At 47.5% G+C, this 12,371-nt stretch overlaps 1 pseudogene; it reads left to right on the top strand.

The window, feature by feature from the left end:
• Window positions 1-12,057: 12,057 nt before the first annotated feature.
• Window positions 12,058-12,148, top strand: LOC138252476 (small nucleolar RNA SNORA17; annotated as a pseudogene).
• The last annotated feature ends 223 nt before the right edge of the window (window positions 12,149-12,371 follow it).

Here is a 12,371-nt window from a genome sequence, read left to right as displayed (position 1 = left end):
CAACGAACAGCACATACACATGCAGCATGTCAGAAACCCTGGCCCATCCAGTGTCAGATGTGCACACATGTATGCAGCCAACACCAACCATTACACACATCCATGGCCCCCAATCCTCCTACTCACCTGTACCTCTGGCTGTCCGTAGAGCTTGGCGTACAGGGGCAGGACCCCGTCCACGAGCCTCTCCAATTCCTTTTGGGTGAAGGCCAGGGCCCTTTCCCCTGCACACGTGCCACTTCTATGATCAGAGGCAGGACACAGCAGTACACTCAGTGGAGTACCTGCTTGCACGAGATCAGGGAGTCAAGTGAAGTTGGGGTGACAAGTTCGCGTACGCACCGCGGCGGTGTGCACCGTCACCACTGGCAGCGATCATGATACGCTAGGATTCCCCATTGAGATCCATGTTAACCAATGAATTGGCGCACAGCAGTAAACACTGCCTTACGCTGGTACGTCAACTGCTAGCAGTATGAGGTCACTTCCACAGCGACAGTAGTGGATTACATGGGGAAGACAATTTGGCAAACACTATGCATTTTTAAAACTCACATCTGCACAGTGCAGGCCCATTGTTCCTTAAACACCCATAGGCATGTGGCAATTAACTTTACCGTACCTGACAAGCCCTGATCTAACATTGTGGTCAAGTTGCTGTTATGTCATGCACACTGTGCATTTGTGTCGACGACAATCATGCCAGCAGTGCTCAATGACTGACAATGGGTTCCGATGTACGTGTGTTCCTCACACGTGTTTTCAACTTCTCCTAGGTACAGACCCTTGAGGCGAGGAAGGGCCCCATCGGTGAACAGACCACTTGTGGATTTCCAGACCATGGTGGAGCGTCACATCATTATCAATTACAGACTCACCCGTGCAACTATTCTTGAACTTTGGGCATTACTGGATCCTGCACTGACTCCAGCAAATCGTAATCAGCATGCCATCCCTACTGAAGGGAAGGTGCTTTCTGCACTCCATTTCCTGGCCACTGGCTCATTTCAAGTGACAGTGGGCATGGGTGCAGGTTTTTCGCAGCCAATGTTTAGCATTATACTGACAAGATTCCTGAATGCATTTGTACAACACCTGCAGTCCTATGTGAGTTTTCCCCAAAGTGCTGACCTCCCTGCCATCAGGACTTCTATGCATTTGCCACCATACCCCATGTCATAGGTGCCATCGATGGCACCCACATAGCTATCATCCCTCCAAGAGTCAGTGAACAGGTGTACAGAAACAGGAAGAACTTTAATTCAATTAATATTCAGTTAGTGTGTACTGCAGACCAGTAAATCACACATGTGAATGCCATGTTCCCTGGTTCAGTCCATGATTCATTTGTGCTGAGGAACAGTAGTGTGCCACACAAGATGGAACAACTACAAGAGGACAGAGGGTGGATCATAGGTAGGTGTTTCTGTCACTTATTGCCACCTAGCACATAGCCTGGCTGTCTGCCTCTGAGGCTTGTCATTTAAAGTTCTGTTGTGCACCTTTTTCTAGGTGATTCTGGGTATCCCAACTTGCATTGGCTCCTGACACCAGTGAGGAATCATGGAACAGATGCAGAGAGGAATTACAATGAGGCCCATGGACGTACTAGGAGGGTGATAGAGCGCACAATAGGTCTCCTGAAGGCTTGATTTTGTTGTCTACATATCTCTGGCGGTTCCCTGGCCTGTGGGCCTGAAAAGGTGTGTAGAATAGTGGTGGCCTGCTGCATGCTGCACAACGTGGCTGTGAGAAATTCTATCCCCCTCTTGGAGGAAGAGAGTGCTGTATATCCAGAACAGCTTCTTCAGAGAGGGGATGAGAGTGATGGTGATGATGAGGAAGGGGAAGATGTAAATTCCAGCACCCAACTGATACAACTCTACTTCCAGCAACTATGTGGGACAATTGGCTGAGATTGGTGTCTGTGCATCATACTGTCAGTGTGCCTTGTCATCTATGGGGGGTTGGATCAATACTAATTGCCACTGTCACCAGGTCTGCATAGGACAGATTACAATTGAGTCCATTATTTCAACACATATTCAGGCACAACAACATATAATGCGTGTGGAGCTTTTCATGCTACTCAGGTATAAATAAAGGAGTTATCAATTAGTTGCATCCATACTTCACTTTGTTCACACTTGATGACAGGGGACATTGTAACAGGTGAAAATGTGTTTTATTTGGTGTAGGGATAAAATCGTGCAGATTACAGTGATGGGAGTGGGTCAATAGTGATTATCCAAAATGGCAACATGATGGCAGCATTGTTGGCAGTACTGGTAGGTCCATCCATGCTTACATGAGTTTTCATTATTTGTAGCTCAGTTTGGTGGTTAATTGAGTGGGACACTTGGTGGACAGTTTTTAGCAGAGTTACTTCTTAGAGGGGGCCTTGTTCTTGGCAGGTGTTCCTGTCCCATATCCTGGCTTGAGGGTGTGTTTGGGCGTCTGTTGTTGGCCTGTAGGGGTTGAGATGGCTGTCCCCTGTATTTCCTCAGAGGGGAGTAGATGTGAGGTTGATGCTGATGCTCTTGTTGTCCGGTCTGTATCCTGTGCTGTAGTGGGGGCTTCCTGTTCTGTGTGGGCCTCAGGCTGTGTTTGGACAAGCTGCAGAAGCGCACCTGCTATGCTGTCCATTGTGGCACTGTCCACTGCTCCATGCCTCTTGGTGGTGTGCTTGCTGCATTCTCTGACTCTGCTCCAGAGTGGATACTAACTGGGCCAATCTGTCCGGGGTATGGTGGTAGGCTCCCAGGAGCTCCAAAATCACGTCCTGGGCCTCCCCCCAGGGCCACTGATGCCCTCCCACTGGGCTTAGCCCCCTGTGTCTGTGTCCCCTGCACAGGTCTGGCGGTACCACTTGTACTGGGGCTATCATCTTCCTGCCTGTTGGTAGGGGGTGACTGTGGCCTCTGTACTTGTGTTCCACCAGTCTGTGGCCTAGATACACAGGTGTGGGGACGGTTGCCCTGGGCTGATGTTATTGGCTGGGTGGTAGGGGTGTCAGTGGTATCCAGGGTGGGGCTGCTGGATGGTGACAGTCCAGGACAGTGTGAGTGGCCAGCCTGATCATCAGTGTCCAGGGTTCCATCACCATTGTCCTGTGAGGTGCCTCTGTCTCCCTGTGGGGCACTGGCACTCCTTGTCCTGTATGTCAGGGTGGCATGGGTGGTGGTGCCTGTTGGGGGAAATGGACATTTCTGTTACATTAGCATGGTCGTATGGGCTGCAGAGGTCTGGGTGGGTTTGTGCAGCTTACACACTTTGGGGCCATGCAGGATGCTTTGGTGAGGTTGACATTGCTTTTAGCTTAGGATGTGGAGGTGCATTGTGGGTGTTATAGGCCATTGTGTTTCCTTGCAGGGGTGGGTGGCTGTGCACAGGTGGAGGGATGTGGGCCTGTTAGTGGGTTTGTGTGTATGCAGGGGGACTGGATTTAGTGCCTGTGGGCTGGGTGGGGTAGTGGTCCTGGTGGGTGTTGGAGGGGTAGGGTGGTGAATGCATTCCAAGTGTGATGAATATGGGGTAACTGTAGACGACTTACCCAAGTCCATTCCTCCAGTGAGTCCAGTGAGGCCCTCAGGGTGCAGGATGGCCAGTACCTTTTCCACCCAGTCAGTGTAGTTGGGTGGTGTTGGTGGAGGTCCTTCCCCAGTCTTCTGCACTGCAATGTGGTGCCTAGATGCCATGGCCCTGACCTTAACCCGCAGGTCGTTCCACCTCTTGTGGATGTCGTCCCTGGTGCGTGGATGGTGTCCCACTGCATTGACCCTGTTGGCAATGGTCTGCCATACCTCCATCTTCCTGGCGATGGGTGTGTGCCACACCTGAGCCCCGAATAGTTGTGGCTCGACCTTCAGGATCTCGTCCACCATGGGCCTTAGCTCCCTTTCTGTGAAGCGTGGGTGTTTGGGGGGTGCCATGGTGAGTGTTGTGAACGGTATCTGGTGTGGATCTAGGTGAGGGTGATCTTGTGTGGTTGGGTGTGAGTATCGTGGATTGTGGCGTTCGGTGTCTGCTTCTGGTGTTCTCTGCCTTCGTTAGCCTACTTTCGTTGGAAAGGATTGTGTGGTGTGTCTGTGAGTGTTTTATAGTTTTGTCGATGTGTGTCAGGTGTGTGGGTTTCTAACTTATCCAATGTGTGCACTTCTGATAGTCTGCTCCGCCAATGGTCGTTCGGCTTCCACTGACCGCCAAGGTGAAAACAACCTCAGGCCTGTAATGAAGCAGATGCACTGCATATTTATCTTGGAAAACCCTGATAATACTGTCTCTTGCACACAATAATGGATATCACTGCATATCAACCCTTAATTCAACAATGTCTTTCTTCATTAAATTTGTTTAATGTTTTTAACTTTTTTGTGTCTGTGCCACAAGACTGGGCCTAGTACCCGTGACCTCTAAATCGAAACGTGCAATTGCTCAATTGATATGTTGAAGCAGGTCAGTAACACTTGCAGGAATGCCTTCCACCTCAAGACCACCAGACTCTGGTGAGTTGATCCCGAGTGCAGTTTCTTTTAAAAACTGCGTGCCTCTCCTGCACGTGCTAGACAAAACCCAGAAAAGTTCAGTCATGGCGTGGCCTCTTCAAGGCAGCACGCTCCTCCTACACACGTAGGAGATAACCCTGGAGAGTTGGTGTGCGGCGTCTTACATAAAAAACAGCATGCTTCCCCAGCACATGCAAGAAAAGGCCGTCTCCTCTAACGTAAAAGCCAGCAAAGCTGAGCTTGCGAACGATCATTCAGAAATGGCAATATATTAGTTCAAAAATCACTTTAACTAATTTAGCTAAACATCAACTTTTAAATAAAATAAAAGATAGTTTTCTTTAAAACATCTTTAAATCTTTATCAAGATTCCGTAATGTATAACTGTTAGAAACAGGGTCCTAGTTGGCAGAGGTATACACCCTTGTCCAGTAGGGACCAAAATCCTAATAAGGGTAAGTCACACAATCCAAGTTATTCTGTGCCCACACTCTGGTAGCTTTGCACTTAGCAGTCAGGCTTAACACAGGAGGCAATGTGTAAAGTATTTGTGCAATAAATCATACAGTAACACAGTGAAAGCCCCACAAAAATACACCACACAGGTTTAGAAAAATAGATAATATTTATCTCAATAAAATAAGGTCAAAACGACAAAGATCCAATAAGCACAAGTTGAAACATCACTTTTAAAGGGTTCAAAAAGAGTCTTAATGTTTAGAAATATACAGTTGTTTCTTTGTTACACAGAGTACCTGGTATGTGTCAAAAATAATGGCACATGAAGACCGCAGAGTAGGAGATGCATGGAAAAATAAGGTGTGCATCAGATTTTCTGAAGCGGCACAGAAGATGCGTAATTTCTTTTCATGCTGCAAGGGGCTTGCGTAGTTTTTCAGCGCATAGTCTTGGTCCTCACTGCGATACAGGGATATTTTGAGGCAGAGGGATGATGCGGGAAACACCATGACGCCCTGGAAGAAGACACGGGTGCTGCATCGGTCTCATAGTCGATGCGTTTAACTTTCCGTTGCAGGGCAGGCGCTGCATTAAATTTCCAGTCGGGAATTCGGGGATGCGTTGTTCTGGTCGGCTGTGCCAGAAGACCGCCAGTTCAGTTTTCAGCCTGTTGGCCCTATTTTGAGTTTCCGCTGGCCCAGCGGGAATCTACCCACAACATTGATGCCAGCTCATAATCGAGTTGGTGGCAATGTTGCGGTGCATCAGCTGTGACAGCACTTGTTGCGCTTTTCACGGTCCGTAATTCAGGCAGTGAAAAGCATGACGGGGCTCCCCTTGGGGGCCCCTGCACTGCCCATGCCGAATGCGTGGGCAGTGCAGGGACCCCCATGGGGCCCCTGTCACCCTGTCTCCACCAGCCTTTGCATGGCGGTGGAACCACCATGCAAAAGCTGGCAGGCCTAGGAATTGTAATTCCCCGCGCTGCCCAGGCAGATTAAGACCACCAGCACCACCAGGCCATCGGCTGGTGAAAATGTGGCAGTGTCGGCAGTCGGACAGTGACGCTTTTGCCATGGTCCGACTGCCACCGCATAGAACCACCAGACTGGTAATCAGGGCCAAAGTATTTTTGGCCCTTAGACATCAGAAAACGAGAGGCAAGCTCAATTCAAGCCCTTGGAGAGCACTTTTGGGGAAGGCAGATGCCTTTTCAGCAGGGTCAGAGGCCAGCAGGGCAGCAGGCAGCAGTCCTTCTCAGCAAAGCAGTCCAGATGAGTCCTTTGGGCAGCCAAGCAGTTCTTCTTGACAGGATGCAGGTTTAGGTCTAGAAGTGTCTGAGGTGGTGGGGGTCAGAAGCCCTGCTTATATACCCAAAAATGCCTTTTGCGTGGGGGAGACTTCAAAGAGTGGTTTTCAAGTGCACAAGTTCCCCTTTCATCCCAGTCCTGTCTGCCAGGGTCCCAGTGGTGGGTTTATCAGTCCACTGTGTGAGGGCAGGGCACTGGCCTTCAAAATGTGTCAGGCCCTCCAACCTTCCAGTCTAGGAAGATCCATTCAATATGCAGATGAATGCAGATGTAACTGAGTGTCTCCTGTTTGTGGTTGTCTGGGTTTAATGCACAAGGGAGCTGTCAATGAGCACAGACCAGACGTTGATTGGAGACAGGCTGTAAGACACAGATGGTTTTCAGTGCACAGAAATGCTCACTTTCTAAAAGTGGCATTTCTAAAATAGTAATATAAAATACAACCTCACCAATCAGCAGGATTTTCCATTACCATTCTGGCCATACTAAATATGACCTGGTTGCTCCTTTCAGTTCACAATCCACAACTTAAAAAGTCTATGAGGGCAGTCCTAATGTTAGTCTATGAAAAGAGCAGGCCTCACAGTAGTGGAAAACAAATTTAAGAGTTTTTCACTACCAGGACATATAAAAAACATATGTACATGTACTGTCGTTTCCCTACATAGCACCCTGCCCTATGGGTTACCTAAGGCCTACCTTAGGGTGACTTATATGTAGAAAATGTGGAGTTTAAGGCTTGGCAAGTACGTTTAAATGCCAAGTCAAAGTAGCAGTGAAACTGCACACACAGGCCTTGCAATGGTAGGCCTGAGACATGGTTAAGGGGCTACTTATGTGGGTGGCACAATCAGTGTTGCAGACTCACTAGTAGCATTTATTTTACAGGCCCTGGGCACATGTAGTGCACTTTACTAGGGGCTTACAAGTACATTAAATATGCCAAATGGGTATGAGCCAATGTTACCATGTTTTAAGGGAGAGAGCACATGCCCTTTAGCGCTGCTTAGCAGTGTAGGGTGTCCAGAGTCCTACAGCCAGCAAAAATTAGGTCAGTAAATGAAGAGGAGGAAGGCAAAATGTTTGGGGTGACCCTTCAGAGAGGCCATTTTCTAACAATAATGATAACCATATGTCATTTATCTATTTGTGTAATTTCCTACTGAAATCCATTCTGAATATATATATACTTACCTCAGAAACCATAACTTGGGTTCTGTTATTTATCTATAATTTAATAATACTGTATTGTAACACAAAATCGTAATGTTAAGTAAGTAGTGATATCTCCACTTTAACAAAAACATGTGTAAATCCATCATGTGTCGACTGCATTATAGTCCCAGTAGATTAAAAACAAAAGAGTTCGGGGTTTACTAGCAACTGTTTCCCTGTTCTATTTGGGTGAGATCTAGACATTCTAGATAGACAAGGTTGGGAAATTAATATAGTTTAACCTTTTGCTTTTGATTAACTTTCTTTACCATCTAAAACTGTAAATAAAGGTGTACTATATCCTTCTTGTTTCAACACTCCCACGTGGAACATTTGAATGAAAATAGGATTCACCGTCAGCTGAAAAGCATTGCTTTTTTTTGTGAAGACCCATCAATTTACACCTCAGTTGTGGTTAACCATATTTGCACGGGATATATCTATTCACTTTTCACACTCTTCCCTGAGGAATCAAACTTTGCTATAGTAAAGCGTAGAAGTAGTACACATTGTACTCCTGACTGCATACATGTCCATATTTCATGCTTTGCAGTTGTGTGTAATGCCACAGTGCAAGGCATCGTTAGGTACTAGTGCACTAGGAAGAGAAATGACCGTGTTCTAGAGTGGAGGACCTCTGAGCTGATAGTGGCCGACTCCGTGACTTGGAGGAGTTATGGGAAGATCTCAAGGAGATTGGTGCAGAGAAGCAAGCACCTGAGGAAGCCCTATGAGGATGCTTCATGCCAATCCCCCTGGGTATCCTAGCGCAGGTGTTTTAATTAAAATATTAGTGAGTATTCATGTTTTCTGAGTAATGGATTTGCGTATAAAATGTAATAACATAGGAAAAATAATGCACGCATTTGAAAATGTGATCACGATGAGTGTCCGCCATTGTCCACGAAGTGTACTAATTAATGGCTTATTAATATGAAATGTTGAACATATGTTTGATTAATGTAGTAACATGCCATATTAAGGGTTATGCATTATGTATTAGGTTTATTAATTGCAAGCTTTAACTTGGCGTAGGTCTTGGCCTAGTGGCATGGCCTGATGTCAAGCTGTATTTCTTAGTGTTTAATAAAATGGCTGCCTTAGAGAATTAAATTGTGATTTTCCACTGTACTATCTAAATGTGCTCGAAGCTAATAGTCTTTCTCATGAGAAGAAATTGCTAGAAGATGCTGTTCTTGCTGAATGTAGCAAAATGTATGTAATGTGTGCGAGACTGACTTTCTCAGGAGGAGAACAATGGAGACACTGACTGGAGTATAAGCTGCAACAATATTGTTACCTGATGACCCCGTATGATGAGGACATTACAAGAGAAGCCAAACAGTGACATGTGAACGGAGTAGTGGTAGAATTCATAGATTTAGTGGTATAATTCATAGATTTGAAGTTTAGTTTTATTGGACAAAGTGTGAATAAGGGACTTGGGAAGTAGTTTTAGGGAATTTAACTTAACGGGACTGCACCAAGAGAAGAGACTGCAATTGCCCTTTTCTATCTGACAGAGGGGTTAATATTTTATGGGTGTCTTGAAAAGAGACGTGTTTACTTTTACTAAGGCGTACACAAAGGACCTCAAGAACTTCCGACCCATCTTCCTGCTCCCCTTCCCGGCAAAAGTCATAGAGAAAATTGTCAACAAACAACTGACTCATTTCCTTGAGGAGAACAATACTCTAGACCCATCCCAATCCGAATTCCGCAGCAACCACAGCACCGAAACTGCCCTCATCGCTGCCACCAACGACATCAGAACCATACTGGACAACGCCAAAACTGCGACCCTCATCCTCCTGGACCTCTCAGCTGCATTTTGACACCGTCTGCCACCACACCCTAGGCACACGCCTCTGCGATACAGGAATCCGCGACAGAGCCCTGGACTGGATCACCTCCTTTCTCACCAGCAGAACTCAGAGAGTTCGCCTCCCTCTATTCCACTCTGAAGCCACCAAAATCATCTGCGACGTACCCAAGGGTTTGTCCCTCAGCCCGACCCTCTTCAATGTCTACATGGCTCCGCTCCCTAACATCACCCGATCCCACAACCTCAACATCATTTCATACGCCGATGACACCCAGCTGATCCTCTCCCTCACCAAGGACACTGCCAAGACCAACCTCCATGAAGGAATGAAGGCCATCGCTGAATGAATGAAGAACAGGTGCCTTAAACTGAATTCTGACAAGACCGAGGTCCTCATCTTCGGCTCCACCCCCTCTGCATGGGACGGCTCCTGGTGGCCTGCCACACTGGGAACTGCACCAACACCCACCGACCACGCACACAACCTGGGATTAATCCTGGACTCTTCACTATCTATGACCCAGCAAGTCAACGCCATCTCCTCCTCCTGCTTCAACTCCCTCCACATGCTTCGGAAGATCTACAAATGGATCCCCACTGAAACCGGAAGAACAGTCACCCAAGCCCTCGTAAGCAGCAAACTGGACTACGGCAATGCACTCTACGTGGGAACCATGGTCAAACTCCAGAAAAGACTGCAACGCATCCAGAACGCCTCTGCACGCCTCATCCTGGACATCCCCCCCCAACACTGCCACATCATAACCCACCTGAGAGAGCTGCATTGGTTCCCCATCAACAAGAGAATCACCTTCAAACTCCTCACCCACGCTCACAAGGTACTGCACAACACCGGACCAGAATACCTCAACAGACGGCTCTCCTTCTACACCCCGACCCGACAGCTTTGCTCCGCTGACCTTGCCCTCACCACCATCCCACGCATCCCCAGAACAACCACCGGCGGCACATCATTCTCACACCTCGCCACCAAGACGTGGACATTTTTCCCACCCACCTGCATCAGACCAAGGACCTTCTTACCATCAGGAGACATCCCAAGACTTGGCTGTTTGAGCAGTAGCAGCCCCCCCTCAGCGCCTTGAGACCCTCAAGGGTGAGTAGTGTGCTTTACAAAATTTCCCTGATAGATTGATTGATTACTTTAATGCTTAAAGACTTTGCCCTTTTCTAAACTTTGATGCTGGATCCTGAATCCTTGCTGACCAAACTGATGTCCTGAGGATAAAAACTGACGCTGCATGCTAATCCATACTGAGGATAGGTATTATGAATTAGAATGTTGATTGTTACATCTATTTGCTTTTCTTTCTAGGTACCAACCACGCTGTTTTAATAGAGCAATAGTTAGATGTTTTCCAAATTTGTGTTGACTAAATTGTTTTGCATGAAGCCCAACATACTGATGCTAATCTGGTGTTAGTTAAGGTTCTCACTTATGAAATTTGATCTAGGGAATAACAACTGATGTCTTTTCTTTGCTGAAAGTAAATGTATGTGATATAATTTGCACAGTTGTTCTTGTTATTGATTTGCACTGTGATATTAGAATGTGTAGTGGTTCAAGCTTTGATTAGATTGCATTTCTTTCGCAGATTTGGACAGCCAGTGTTGTTTCTGTATGTTTACCGTTTGATTTTGAGATTAACCTACGTGACATTAGCATTGTAAATATAGGGAAATAAATATTCTAACTTTTACATAAAGGTGTGGTTATTCATGACTGAAAGGTCATGGTGTGTGACAATTTCTGACGCCTATTGATTACTAATGTTATTGATTATTGTTGAAAATTGACAAATTGGTTATTGATCACTGCTGGTATTGGGTCTTTATGGTGGGAACATCTCAAGTGTTGGTCAAAAGGCTCATTGACCAATTTGCGTCCCCTTGTAAGTTTACATATTAAGGTCTGACGCGCCAACAGAGATGGTAGCAGACTGATGGTTCGTCCCCTTGGGAGCCCATAGTAAAGGCCCGGTACATGGTAATGAGAAACAGTGGATGGCCACAGAGACAGTGATGGTAAAGGAGGTGATGGTTTGTCTCCTTAAGAGCCCATCATAGACGTCCAGTATAGAATAACAGGTATTAACAGAGATGGTAGTAAGATTGAAGGTTGTCTCCTTAATACGCTATTAAAGGGGACCCAGAGATGGTAGCAGAAAGACACAGAGATTAACCCCTTCTGTGCCGCGGACGTAGTGGTTACGTCCCGCGGCACAGTGCTGCTGTGCCGAGGACGTAACCACTACGTCCTCGGCACACAGCCCAGAGGGAGCGCTCTCGCTCCCTCTGTGTGCTTCCCCCCCACCCCCCAAAGTCAGGGATGGAAGGGGAAGCCCTTCCCCTTCCACCCCGACCCCCCCACCCCCCCATAATGACGTCAGCGTGCCATCGCGCGCTGACTTCATTATGGGATCCTCGCCGCACAGGAAGCCATTTGCTTCCTGTGCGGCGACGAGTAAAGAGGTGAGTTCCTCTTCCCGGTGGGTGGGGGGTTGGGGCTAAGGAGGCACCGGGGAAAAGGAAAGGCTTTTCCTTTTCCCCGGTGTCTCTTTGAGCATTCCTGCTGCCCGATCGCATTGCGATCGGGCAGCAGGAATGCCCACTAGACACCAGGGATTTTTTTTTTTTTTTGTTCTTTCGTGTTTTTGTCTTCCGGGGAGCGGCCCCTTGGGCAAGGGTCGCTCCCCTTTAGGGGGCAATTACTAAGGCCATTTCTGCCCCCCTTGGGGGCAGATCTGGCTACTTTTTAGCCAGATCTGCCCCCAAGGGGGGCAGAAAACAGTAGATCACCAGGGATTTATATTGTTATGAGCATTTATGTGTTGGGGGGTGCCCCCTTGGGCAAGGGGGCAGAGAACTGTTGGCCTTTTCTGCCCCCCTTGGGGGCAGATCGGCCTATTTTTTTTAGGTCCATCTGCCCCCAAGGGGGGCAGAAGCCACTTAGGCACCAGGGATTGTGTGTGTAGTGGATGGGGGGGTGCCCCCTTGGGCAAGGGTCGCTCCCCTTTGGGGGGCATGTCTTTTAGG

Source organism: Pleurodeles waltl, chromosome 8 (assembly GCF_031143425.1).
Source record: "Pleurodeles waltl isolate 20211129_DDA chromosome 8, aPleWal1.hap1.20221129, whole genome shotgun sequence".
Taxonomy (NCBI): Eukaryota; Metazoa; Chordata; class Amphibia; order Caudata; family Salamandridae; genus Pleurodeles; species Pleurodeles waltl.
The sequence above is the reverse complement of the archived record's forward strand: the minus strand, read 5'-3'. Positions and strand labels throughout refer to the sequence as shown.